This window comes from Halyomorpha halys, unplaced genomic scaffold (genome assembly GCF_000696795.3).
Source record: "Halyomorpha halys isolate HHAL.00 unplaced genomic scaffold, Hhal_1.1 Scaffold522.1, whole genome shotgun sequence".
NCBI lineage: Eukaryota > Metazoa > Arthropoda > Insecta > Hemiptera > Pentatomidae > Halyomorpha > Halyomorpha halys.
In genome coordinates, this window is record NW_027107635.1 from 406948 (window position 1) to 419834 (window position 12887).

General features: G+C 28.8%; 1 protein-coding gene across 2 annotated transcripts in view; it reads right to left on the reverse strand.

The window, feature by feature from the left end:
- Positions 1-12887, reverse strand: part of unc-13-4A (BAI1 associated protein 3) — a 413601-nt gene that overhangs the window by 79336 nt on the left and 321378 nt on the right. The window lies entirely within an intron of this gene.

A 12887-nucleotide genomic window follows, 5' to 3' on the forward strand; every position in this document is an offset into this window, starting at 1 on the left:
ATCAAATAAAAATATTTTATATGTTTACATCCACTGCAACCAACATAAGATGAATTTTCAGCAGGTAACTTTTTGATCGGAAGCATCTTGATGTGGTTTTGAATAAGTTTTTGACCAGGAAAATGCAAACAATTAAACAAATCTACAGAAAAAATCGTTTTATGATTAAATTTTTCATAAGAATCCATCACCATAATCTGAGTTTACTCATCTATCCAAGGGAACCTAAATGGTATCCTGGAATAAGATGCATTAATGAATATTTACGGAATATGCATAATTAAATACTTTGATAACAGGTCCTTAGGGGAATTAAATTTAAAAACAAATTATCACTTGATTGATACATAGATAATATATAGATTTTCCACGCAAACAATATAAATTCGTCTTAAAATCTGATTCACTATCGGAATACAGATAGGAAATTACCCCCATCCTGTGAGTTAAGTGCACTGGAGAAGTTTAGAAAATGAACAATAAACTCGAAACATAAAAAGCGACATATCCAGCGCAACTGATCAAAATGCTGAAAATTATATAGACTATAGAGGTGAAAATTTATATATGGAATTATATAGATTATAGAAGTGGAAATTTATATATGGAATTATATAGATTATAGAAGTGGAAATTTATATATGGAATTATATAGATTATAGAAGTGGAATTTTATACTGAACCACTCTTTGTATATGTGTATTATTGTGATTAATATATACTTTTAGAAATTATAAACAGGCCAGGGATGCTCCAAGCAACTAAGTTTTTACATAAATATTTTAAGAGACTCCATTAAGGGCAGTTACTTCATTATTTAAACAGATGGTTGAACTTCCCACCAGTTAACAGTCGCTTAAAAATAACGAATGGTTGAAGTTATTGCTAAATTCATTAGAAAGCTTATGGAATAAACCTCAACTTTTATAGGGTAGTAAAATTATGTCTGTTACCTGTAGAACAACCAAGCTTTACTGCAGATTTTGTAAGATGGTCAATTAACAATTAATATCAGTTCTTTGAAATTTAAAGTAAAAGATTAATTTTGCTATGAATTATAATTCATAGTTTGCTAATATGATAAAACGAAGCCGCAAAATAAAAATTAGTTATAAAAAAAATAATAAAAGCAGAATTCTTAAGAACTATATACAAATTAGACCATTCAAAATAGTTTTTAAATAATGACAGGCATAGGAGGGGAGGGAATTAATATGTTTGAAAACAGTCAACAGAGTATGAAGAGAAACTGTATGCAGAAATGTTTTGGATATTATTTTATAAAATAAAGGTTTTTGATAGGATTTTTAAGAAAAATAAAATTTTAAATTTATCAGATTTTTTTTTTTAAATATTGTTCACAAAATATTGATTTTTCGTGATTTAGAAAAAAATGTAGTGAATGTTGAACGTACAGAGTTCTATTTCATAAAATGAGCTCTACTTAAATTAATGTACTATGAAGTTTTTATGGATATAGAATATGAAAATTAGTAAAAAGTTTAGTTTTTTCAATAAAATAAACTTCAGAGAGCATGCACATTGAATACCTCAATATTTTATGAATATTTCAATATTATATGACAAATATCCTTTGTCCAGGTAAAAATTGATTTTTGTTTAATAAAATAAGACGAACAATTTTTTCTTTACTTGAAAGAACTCAAAAATAATTTTTTTTTTTTGGAAATTGTGTAACAGCCACCACTTTTATTTCCCCTTACTGTGATTAGTATAGTTATCAATTTTGATTGAACAGTATACAGCGTTTATTAAAGTAATAAACTATTGGGGTGGATTAACATATTGTTTTTTCCTCTTGAGATATATATAAGATATCAACGTGATTGGAATGCAAAAATTATAATTTTTCTACTGGTGGATTGTCCAGGGAAGGAGAGAAAAACTTTTAGTAGACACAAATCAAAGTAAATATATTATTTAATTGATAAAATATCCTTTACATTCTTAGTAGGTATATGAGAATGGGAGTTCCATAACCAAAATATGGTTTGGTATTTTTGAAAGAAAAATGCTTTCCACAAAATTGCCTAAATTTATTAATCTATAATTTGCGAAATGTCTAGCAAAAGATAAATGGGTTAATTAACTGATTATAATTATTGCATGGACCTCATATTAATCTGTCGTGTGTGTAAGTGACACTACGATGGATCGCACCTGAGGAAATAGGAAATTCTTACAATCCTCACAAAAAATCTGTGACAAAAACAATCTATAATATTCTAATTACTCATCTTAATTGTCTGAGTATGTTAAGTAATCTATTCCTCATTTATTTACGAATGAAAATTTTTTTCTTTGCTAAAATCTAATATTTGAAAATATTTTTAAAAGTGAAATGTTATTCCAATAATACTTGTTAATTTAAAATTTTAAAACTTAATATGCTTCACATTAATTAGTAATGTGATATATTAGTAACTTACTTTAAAAATCATTTACTTTAGCAACTATACGGCTATGGAAGTTAGAAAGTTGAAATCTCATTGGGCTGAAAAATTATGAATATTAATCGACGAGAAAGGCCCTGTTTAGAAGTTGAATCAGCAATGTAATTAATTAAAAGCTAATTAAAATTTTAAGTAAAAGTATAAAGGCAAACATAAATTATGAAAGTACTTTAACGAGGTTAAAACGAGGTTTAATTTTTAAAAGTTTTTCCACAGGTGTCAGTATTTGCAGTCAAAGACTTTATAAAACAGTTTTTTTTTAACAGCTGCAGTTTTTTATTATTTATTTTGAATTAAAGCATAATTTTTGCATTTTAATCTTAATATCTGTTTGAAAAAGATTTATTTATACATTAAATACTACAAAAAATATCTGATTCACTTTTTTAAAGGTTCAAATTAGCCAAAAATGGCAAAGCAAAATCATCTGATTACACAAATCACACTTATCACCTTGATCTCTAAATGAATCTTCTAGTTTCCTTTCGAGGGATTGACTAACTTTAGTTTAACTATAGTTTTCAGAAAAGTATTATTAGTAATATTTCTGGTTTACAAGTTTTAACATTTTTCTTTTACAAAAAGTATGAAAGATTTATAAAACATACAAAGGTTACCTTAAATTTGCCTTCTGTTCTTAACCACTTATTCAATACTAAATTGTCATAAAATAAAAAAAAAAATCTGTCAGACTGGTGAAACGTAAAAAACAAAAATGTTTCCAATGTTAACTTAAATTTAAAATAAACCAATTATTTGTGTGTTCTTTGTCATTCTACATTACCTCCTAAATATTATTGTTTCTAAAATTTTTGACTTTCCATCGATGTCAAAATAAGGATAGAACTATATTCTTTTTTTCGTAAATGTATTTTTAGTCTTTAAAAAATCTTTTTTGCTCTTATCTTCATAAGTTCATATAGGCAATACATCGGTGAGCACTAGCGAAAATCAGTTCATATTATTTATACAAATAAATAAATATTATCAAAATATTTATTACTCTGAATGTTTTAATAATTCATCAGTGGGTCTATTATTGCAATACAATCTCATTCTGTGATAAAATATTTTAATAAGATCTTAATTATTTATTGATTTAAACTGAATGGATTTTTTTTCTTACGCAATTAAAAATACCTCTTAATATTTTCATATCATAGGTAAAATTAATCACAAAAATTTGAATGGATTGAGCAAACCTAAAGAAGTATTTTGAAAATTAGAATTAGATGTTTTAGTTCTAAATGTGAATTTTTTTTCTATGATTTAATAATTTGAAATATCATTGATGTCTCGCCTAGTCAAATGAAGAAATAAAACCTATTAAGTTATTTTTAACATCTATAATTGTATTAAATAAATCAAATTGCATCCTTGGTTAGTCTCAACACTTTTTATTAAATCAATAGTGCAACGTTTCGTCCAAATCGCCCATCTAAAAGGACCATCTTCAAATATAAATTCTCACCTCACATCAATATTTAAAAATATTTTGCAGGCTATTCTGCCCAGATCATTAATTATAAGTCAAGCACACCCTATTTTTTTAAAACTTTTAATTTTCATTTAATCCACACTATCATTATCATATAAACAAACTGTTTATATGATAGTGATATTGTGGATTGATTGAAAATTAAAAGTTTTAAAAATTAATGAAGTTGTAAACAAGGATCAGATAGAATTCCGGCAAGAGAAAATAATAAAGAATAAAAAATTGATGTGAAATATTGATTATGGGCTTTTAATTTTGATATTTCTGATAAATTTGTATTTTATTTACTCTTACGAGTTGATACACATTGGTAGAAATTTAAAATATTTACATATGTTTGGGCTATGCTCTTAAAGAAACCGTAAGTGAGTTCCATGAACTACAAAATTATTTATGTTTATAAGTTGTTTAACGATTTCATTATTTATAATATCAATATATTTAATAATAAACGTATGCAAATCTTTCAAAGTAATTTCTATAAGGCTTTAGCCAAAGAGGAGCGCAACCAGGGAAAAAAGTAATTTAAAAAAAAATAATATGTAAACATTTTTTTTTTTAAATCATGTTACAAATTAAAAAAATATTCTTAAAAATAATTTAAAATTTTAATGAATAGTTAATTAATTTTTTAAAAAATCTATATTTTGGTTAAAATAAATATTATTGGGAAAAGAAATTGGTATAGCTTCATAACTATAGATTTCATAGAAAAGTATCTCCTCACTAATTTACCTCTTTTAAATTTATAAAAAAGAAATTGTGCTTTACTTTTTGTACTAGAGAAGTTTTAAAGGATATAAAAACAAGAAGAGAAATTATTAAAACAAAAGTATGAATTTTATTTAGTTTTCCAATCTCGTTAGAATTACGTAACCTAATTTTTATTTTTCATATTCAAACGAGAGTATCACGTCGCATCAGTGGTTAGGTAAGAATTCAAAGTATCGATTATTGGTCATATCGTCGATGTTACGTAAAAAGGGAGAACCTAAAAATTCTCAAGAGAGTACTTTGTACTTACCATGTCTCATATCAATTCTTAAGATATGATACCATTTTGGCCCTCTACTAACAATAGGATTAACAATAATAATAACTAGTTAGTTATAATTATTTTTAACAGTACAAATTTTAATATATTTGTTTTCTAAGCATGTGGTTCCGATTTTTAATTAGTTATTAGTAAATTCAATCTCAATTGTTCAATTACTATCGTTTAGCACGGAAGATTGACCGCAGTCTCCATGTCTCCGTTTTCTATTTTCTTTGTATGCGGGGTTTTGTGCGGTTGAAATAGAAACCCTATATTTAAATGGTTGTTTTAGAACAACCTAATATCGATGCGTAGACATGAATCACTCCGTTTTACTGTAAAACTATGGGTTGCGTGATAGTATTGATAACTGCCTGGTAAGTAATTTTGAAGAAAAGGAAGATACCATTCTCTTCTTGGGAACAGCTGACATCCCAACGAATCCTAACACTATCCTCACCACGTATGCTGATGGCATATGTGTGCTCGCTGTTAATAATAACCCTTTGATTACATCCCAAACTCTCCAATCCCATATCACAGCCCTCGAAGAATGGTGTCGTAATTGGAAGATTAAGATAAATTCCAACAAATCCCATCAAATTACCTTCACCCTTCGTCGTAAATCTGCCGACTGCCCTACAGTCTCTTTTAATAATGTTGATCTTACCCCTGTCGAACAGGTCCACTATCTTGGACTACATCTAGACAAACGCCTAACCTGGAAACCTCACACAGGACTGAAAAGATAGGAAACTGCACGTCGATTTTGACTATTACAGCACTTACCGGACAAACGGTCTAAACTTCCAATTCATTACAAAAGACTGATCTACATGACTGTAATAATGCCAATCTGGACATACGGGGTTGAGCTTAGTGTCTCCACTAAACCTTTGAATTCCTCTCGTATCCAATCATTGCAATCCAAAATTCTTCGTAAAATCCTCAATGCTCCTTTGTTACAAATAAAATCATACATAAAGACCTCAATGTTCCATATATAACCGATCAAGCCCGAACCAGATATCATCCTTCCATTACAAACTCCCTAACCACCCAATCCCACTAGTTTCTAAGCTTACCTCCATCAATAGTAATTATACGTTATGATGATCTTAGATCTTAAAAGATGTCTATTTTTCATCTCATGAGTTCAAAATTTATTTGTTTTCATATTTACTATACAATTGATGTTTCTCAGTTCAAATTATTTAAAGGAAATATAAAATTTGGACTAACAAAAATATCTTAAAACAGTTTCCAATATTTATTAGAATTAAAAAACTATTTAAAAAAACTTCTTGTAAGTCAATAAAACATATAAAATAAATATAAGATTTATTAAATAAATCAAATGATATCCTTGTTAAATCTCAACACTCTTTATTATATCAATAGATTTGGCCTATAATAAATAAATTTGGCCATCCTCAAGGACAGCTTATTATGTATTCATTTGTAATAATTTTAACAAAAACATTATTATTAATAATATACCATACCTTAAATATAAATTCACACCTCACATCAAAATTTAAAACTGTTTTACAGGCTATTCCGTTCAGATCATTAATTAAAAGTCAAAATCACCCTATGAAAAAGTAAATTAATAGAGAATCATACTAATTATTAATAGGCTTATCTAAGATTATGTCTAGTTACCTATTTTTTTTTAAACTTCATTAATTTTTAAAACATTAATTTTAGATTAAACTACACTATCAACTATTGGATAAACAAACAACCTTCCACACATTCAGGCCAGGCTTGTTATTAATTTAGTTCAAATTGCATTTTGGTCTCAATTTTGATTTATTCCATTTATTAAAATTAATTATAAATAGTAACAAAAATTTTTAACATATTTTTCATAAATTTATTGTACTTAAAATCTCTGCATAATTTTGATTCAAATTCCTTGTATCTGTTTTAAAATTTATAGTATAATTGTTGTTCTCTGATATATAAATTGACTCAAGATTTTTCTTTTGAACATATTGTTTTCTTTATGTCAAATTATGGTGTTATCAAAATAAAAAATGTGCTGGTTTTTAGCTGCATGCTGCACTAGTGCTGTTTTATTGGGACCCTTCTCCTTATTTCTTGTATCATTCTGTGTTGATATATTCTATCACCCAACAATTACTTTGTTTCACCTATACACATAGCTGGACAATTTAAACACGGAATTGGCCGAAACGTAGGACTATTGATATAATAAAGTGTTGGGACTTAACAAGGATACCATTTGATTTATTTAATAAATAAATTCCAGTCTCAAGAAATTGAATAAATTATAAATAAACATAAGATTTTTATAAAATCTTTTATCATATTTGTATAATCTTTTTTTCACAAAAATGAATTAATAATAATATTTTTTCCAAAAGTAAAAAAAAAAAAATTCTGAGATATATTTCACATTTTAATTTGGTTTCTTATTGAGTTTTTTCTTTTTTCACATTTTTAAAAGAAGTATTTTAAAAATTGAATTTTGAATCTGTAATAATATTAAATTCAGGTAAAATATCAAATAGAGAAACTAACCATTGATAGCATTCTAAAAACATTTTTTACAATGTAATGTCTTGAGGGCATCTTCTTCTCAGACGCCTCGGAGGATTGTCCGGAATAAAAGAGGAAGCAAGATTCGAAACTAATGGGTTTGAGTGGTTAGGGAGTTTGTAATGAAAGGATTGATATCTGTTTCGGGCTTGATCGGTTACATAGGGAACATTAAGGTCTTTTTAGATGATTTAGTGGAGCCCCAAAGCTCAACTCCGTATGTCCAGATAGGTCTTATTAGTGTCATGTAGATCAGTCTTTTTTAATCAATTAGAAGTTTAGACCGTTTGTCTAGCAAGTGCTGTAATAGTTGAAATCAACGTGCAGTTTCCTTCACAATCCTTCTTATCAGTCTTGTGTGAGGAATTGAAGTTAGTGTTTTGTCCAGCTTAGTCTAAGGTAGCAGATCTGTTCCACATGGGTAAGAGCAACATTATTAAAGTATACTGTAGGGCAGTCGGCAGGCTTACGACAAAGGGCAAAGGTGATGGGTGTTGTTGGAATGTATGTTAATCCTCCAAAAACGAAAAAATGAGAAAAAAAATCTTGTAATGAATATATCATAGAAAATTACTTTTCGATATTTTAAAGTTAACAGTAACTGGGGTATGTGTAATAACTGTGAAAGGGTAATCAACAATATATAGAAAAAAAAAGGTTAAATACAGTTCTCAGAAAAATTATATGGATATTGTAAATAAAATTCCTTACTAGAAAATATTTACAAAGAAAATTTTGTCTTATAGGAAAAAAAAGTCATTTTCCTTAATCTGGGAAGATATTGAGGAGCAGAGGGTCCATTAATTATTAAATTTCTAAATTGCAGTATTTCCTAGGCTCGCCGAGGGTAGAGGGTGGAGATGGGGCGAGTGTTTTGTGATTCAAGAATATAATAACGAGTAAAGAGGGCTGCTTCAAGGAAACTTTTTTCCGACCTAATTACTCCTTAAGGACTTGGACTTGATATCTTCTTTCTCGGAAGACATAATCAGTTCAGCTTCATCTTCCTTAAAAAGTGGCTTTGAAGTCGCGATTCGTCCGAGATGTTTTCCCGCCGTTTTATTTAAAGAGCAGAATAGAAAGGTGAGGCTACCTCGATAAAAATAAATATAAGTACATTTTTATCTTGAATATGATTCGAACTGGTTAAAATAAGACGTCGTTTAGGTCAATTTATTTGCTAAATAATAATGTAATTATATTAATTATATTATTTCAATTTCTTGGGACAAGGTAATTATTTATTAAATAAATCAAAAATTTGTATCCTTTTTTGTCTCAACACTTTTTATTTTTCACCAGTCCAACGTTTCGGCCGTTTTAGCCATCCTCAAGGACATCTTCAATTATAATTTCTTCTTCACATTAATTTAAGTTACTTTTGCAGGCTATTCTGTCCAGGTCATTTCCTTTATTATAAGTTAAAAGCCTATTTTTTTTATAATTTAAAATCATAAGTATTTAACTCTTCTTATACAAGATTATCCACAACAAATGAACAACCATATAACAAGCATTTTATGGTATTGAGTTAAATAATTATGATTTTAAATTATAAAAAAAAAAATAGGCTTTTACACGGAGAAAGAAATTTATTCAATTTTGCTGCCCAAATACATCGGGTTGCTACATTACACAGCATACTGATCAATCCGTGATCGGACATATATAAATTTATAAATTACATTTTTTTGATATGATACAATATAATAAAAAGATAACATTTTTTTTCCCACAGTATTATTTTACAATTAATATCAGTCTACAAACTAAATACAAGCTTTTCAATTTATTCCTTTTTTTTTTTCTTTCCCCTCCATTTTACAACCCTTATTTCATTTTATCAACAAATTTCCCTATATAACAAATATTAGAATATAAAAATATAAAAAATAACAAAGTAGTAAATAGATAAATAAAACAACAAATAAGATCCCTCCTCTGGATAACTCCCCCACTCATTAATTTCCATGCATGTGGTGGTGAATGATTCCCAGGGAGTCAAGTATTATAATAAATATAAAATAAAGTATCCTATAATAAAGGAAATGACCTGGGCAGAATAGCCTGCAAAGTATCTTTAAATTAATGTGAGGAAGAAATTATAATTGAAGATGTCCTTGAGGAGGGCTAAAATGGCCGAAACGTTGGACTGGTGAAAAATAAAAAGTTTTGAGACAAAAAAGGATACAAATTTTTGATTTATTTAATAAATGTAATTATAGTTATAATAACTGTTTTATTGTGACATCAGACTACTTCTTACTATTTATTGGTATCTGACTTACTATTAACATACTGCAACATTTGTAGTTTTTTAATCATGCATTTTATAAAAAGCAGAACATTTAATTGAATATAATACCAACTTTTATTCAAAATAATAAAAGAAAAGGAAGAAAAGTTCAAAGAAAAGGAAATAAATATTAAAAAAATTAAGATCGTCTTTTTTACCGTTGTTCTAGTTAGTGCTTCAAATACATCAACTACAAGACCTTGAAAAAAAACAGCGAAACTGTTTTCTAAATTCCTATGAATTTTTAATAGATATTACAATGACAAGTTCTATCATTATTTATTTATGTTTATCATTGATTTGGAGAGCGGGGTGGCTCAATGATAAAGCACTGTACGAGTAACTCCAAGGACTCGCGTTCGAATCTGGCAGTGCTAGATAATGATTTACTCTGTTACTGTATCTATGAGTGAACTCTGTGCGTGCGGGAGCCAAACAGTTGGGATTTAAGGAGGAGAGGATTATTTAAGGTGGGAAAGATTATTTGAGGGTTTACGGTGGGGGGATACAGCCTCTCTTGATTGGGGAAAAATCTGGTGGTCGAGCGTGATTTCGACCAAATTACCTCATTGCACAACCGTTGGTTTAGTTACAGTACACCACACACTTTGTGGTGGAAGGACGCTGTGGGCTCTACTCACTTCTCTCTGGGCAGGAGAGAATAAGCTACACCAGCAAGCAAGACCTCAGGAGGAGAGCAAGATTTATTTTGTAACAATAGCAAGCTGTGTGCACAGCTATGTGAATGTCATATGCAGCTATGAGTTGTACCAACTGCTGCGAACACCCGTATTGCATAATAGGCAGAGTAGGGTGATAAATATATAATAAATAATAATATTTAATAAATAATAATAGTTACAGTACACTACACCTTTCATGGGCTATAGCGGTATAGAGTTATTTATTTTATATAATTAATTTCTTACATAAACGTATTGAAGCAAATGCAACCGAAGATATTGTTGCCAAATTGTGCTGATAAGCTTGTTAAAGACGGGTCGTTTAGTTTTACAATCAGATGGCAATATTTTACTCGATGTTAAGGAGCATCAAAGGAAAATAATAGTGAGGGAGAAATAATATATACATATAGATGAACTATCATTAAAACTTAGAAACAAACCTTTCTTTTTGTTGGAATTTGGATTAAAATCAGTCTCTCTTTCCGCCAAAGGTACACATATTTGTTTGAATATACGACTGCCAACTTTCAAGCTCACAAAGAGAACGTACATTGTCAGATCTTTTTTGGTCATGATACGTTTTCTAAAACTAATTAAAACTGAATGCGGTACACGTTAATTAAATATCACTGACAAAACAAAAGGAAAACCAAGAGAAATGTAGGACCAAAGCTTACACGGAAAAGTTGGACAACAGTGAGTAATTTAGTCTTTGCGGAATACGAAATTAAATGTCACGGTGATAGTCGAGGGTTACTGAAAATCACTTATCTTATATTATGTTTAATCGATAGGTATTTATAAATATTTAACATTTAAGTATATCGTTCATCACTAAAATGGGACACTAGAGAAATTATTCCTTACAATTAATACCTGTCTTTTTTAAAATAAAAGTAACCAAAAAACCCTTATTTGCTTCAATGCCATAACTTACCTTAATAGAATCATATCATAGCTTAATTGTAGTAAAGTAATACAAGGAACAAATGAGGCAAGGACAGTCCCAGTTTTCAAACGCGTTTCTGAGGTATTAACTTACTTGAGGCTAACCTCACATATATGATATGATAATAGTGTCAATTTAAATAGATCTTTAAATATCGCCTTAGGATCATTCGATGTGTTTTACAAGGCATCTTTCATTTTTAAAAAACACTTGGAATTACTTTATATATAATCTTTTCAACTTTCTTGAGACTAAGACTGATTATGATTGTTTAAATAAAATAAATTATATCAAATTTAAGCCTCAAGACACTCTTTAAGTCCAAAGTTTCGGCCAATTCAGCCATCCACAATGACAATCTTAAATACAAATTTAAGCTACATCAATAATTTAAAAACTTTTTGCAGGTTATTCTGCCCAAGTCACCAATTTCAGTCCAAATTACCACTAAATTGTCACTCTTAACATAAGTATTAAAACTTTTAATTACAATAAATTTAACACTATTATACTTTGTCATCACAACAATTTTTCAAACCTCACATATATGATAATAGAGTTGTGCAGCAACTCCTCGTGAACAAATAGAGCTTTAAAAAACGCCTCAAGGTCAGGTTTTTTACGACACGTAAATTATTAAATACTACCTCACATGACTAAATGAACTAAAATATTTAAATTTTTAAATTTCATGCAGAAAATAAGGGAAACAAATTAAACACGAAATTTATCTTATTGTGGAATCCGTTGAACTCTGAAAATTTAAATTGATCGTTTAAATCAGGAAAACGCATAAATGTAATTTAATTATTGTGGATAGTTATTCTAGTTAAAACGTTTTACACAATTCTTCCAAAATTAAAATTTTAATAAATATTGTCTTGCCCTACAGTATCCTTTAATAATACCCCACTTATTCCTGTCGAACAGATCCGTTAATTAGATCTACATCTCGACATGGAAAAAGAAACGACTGACATGGAATCCTCATACAAGACTAAAAATACAAGAAACTGCTTGTAGATTCCGACTACTGCATCATTTACTAGACAAACGGTCTAAATTGCCAATCCATTACAAAAGATTGATCTACATGACTATTATGAGGCCTATCTGGACATACGGAGTTGAGCTCTGGGGCTCCACTAAACCATCAAATTCCTCCAGAATCCATTCCTTACAGTCCAAAATCCTTCGTAAAATCCTTAATGCTCCTTACTTTGTCAAAAATCAAGTCATCCATCAGGACCTCAATGTTCCATATGTTGCCGATTTGGCCAGAACCAAATACCGTTTTTTTTCATGATAAACTTTTCAACCACCCAAATCAACTTGTTTCTAACCTGGCTTCTCCTCCATTACCTAATAATCCTTCTAGGC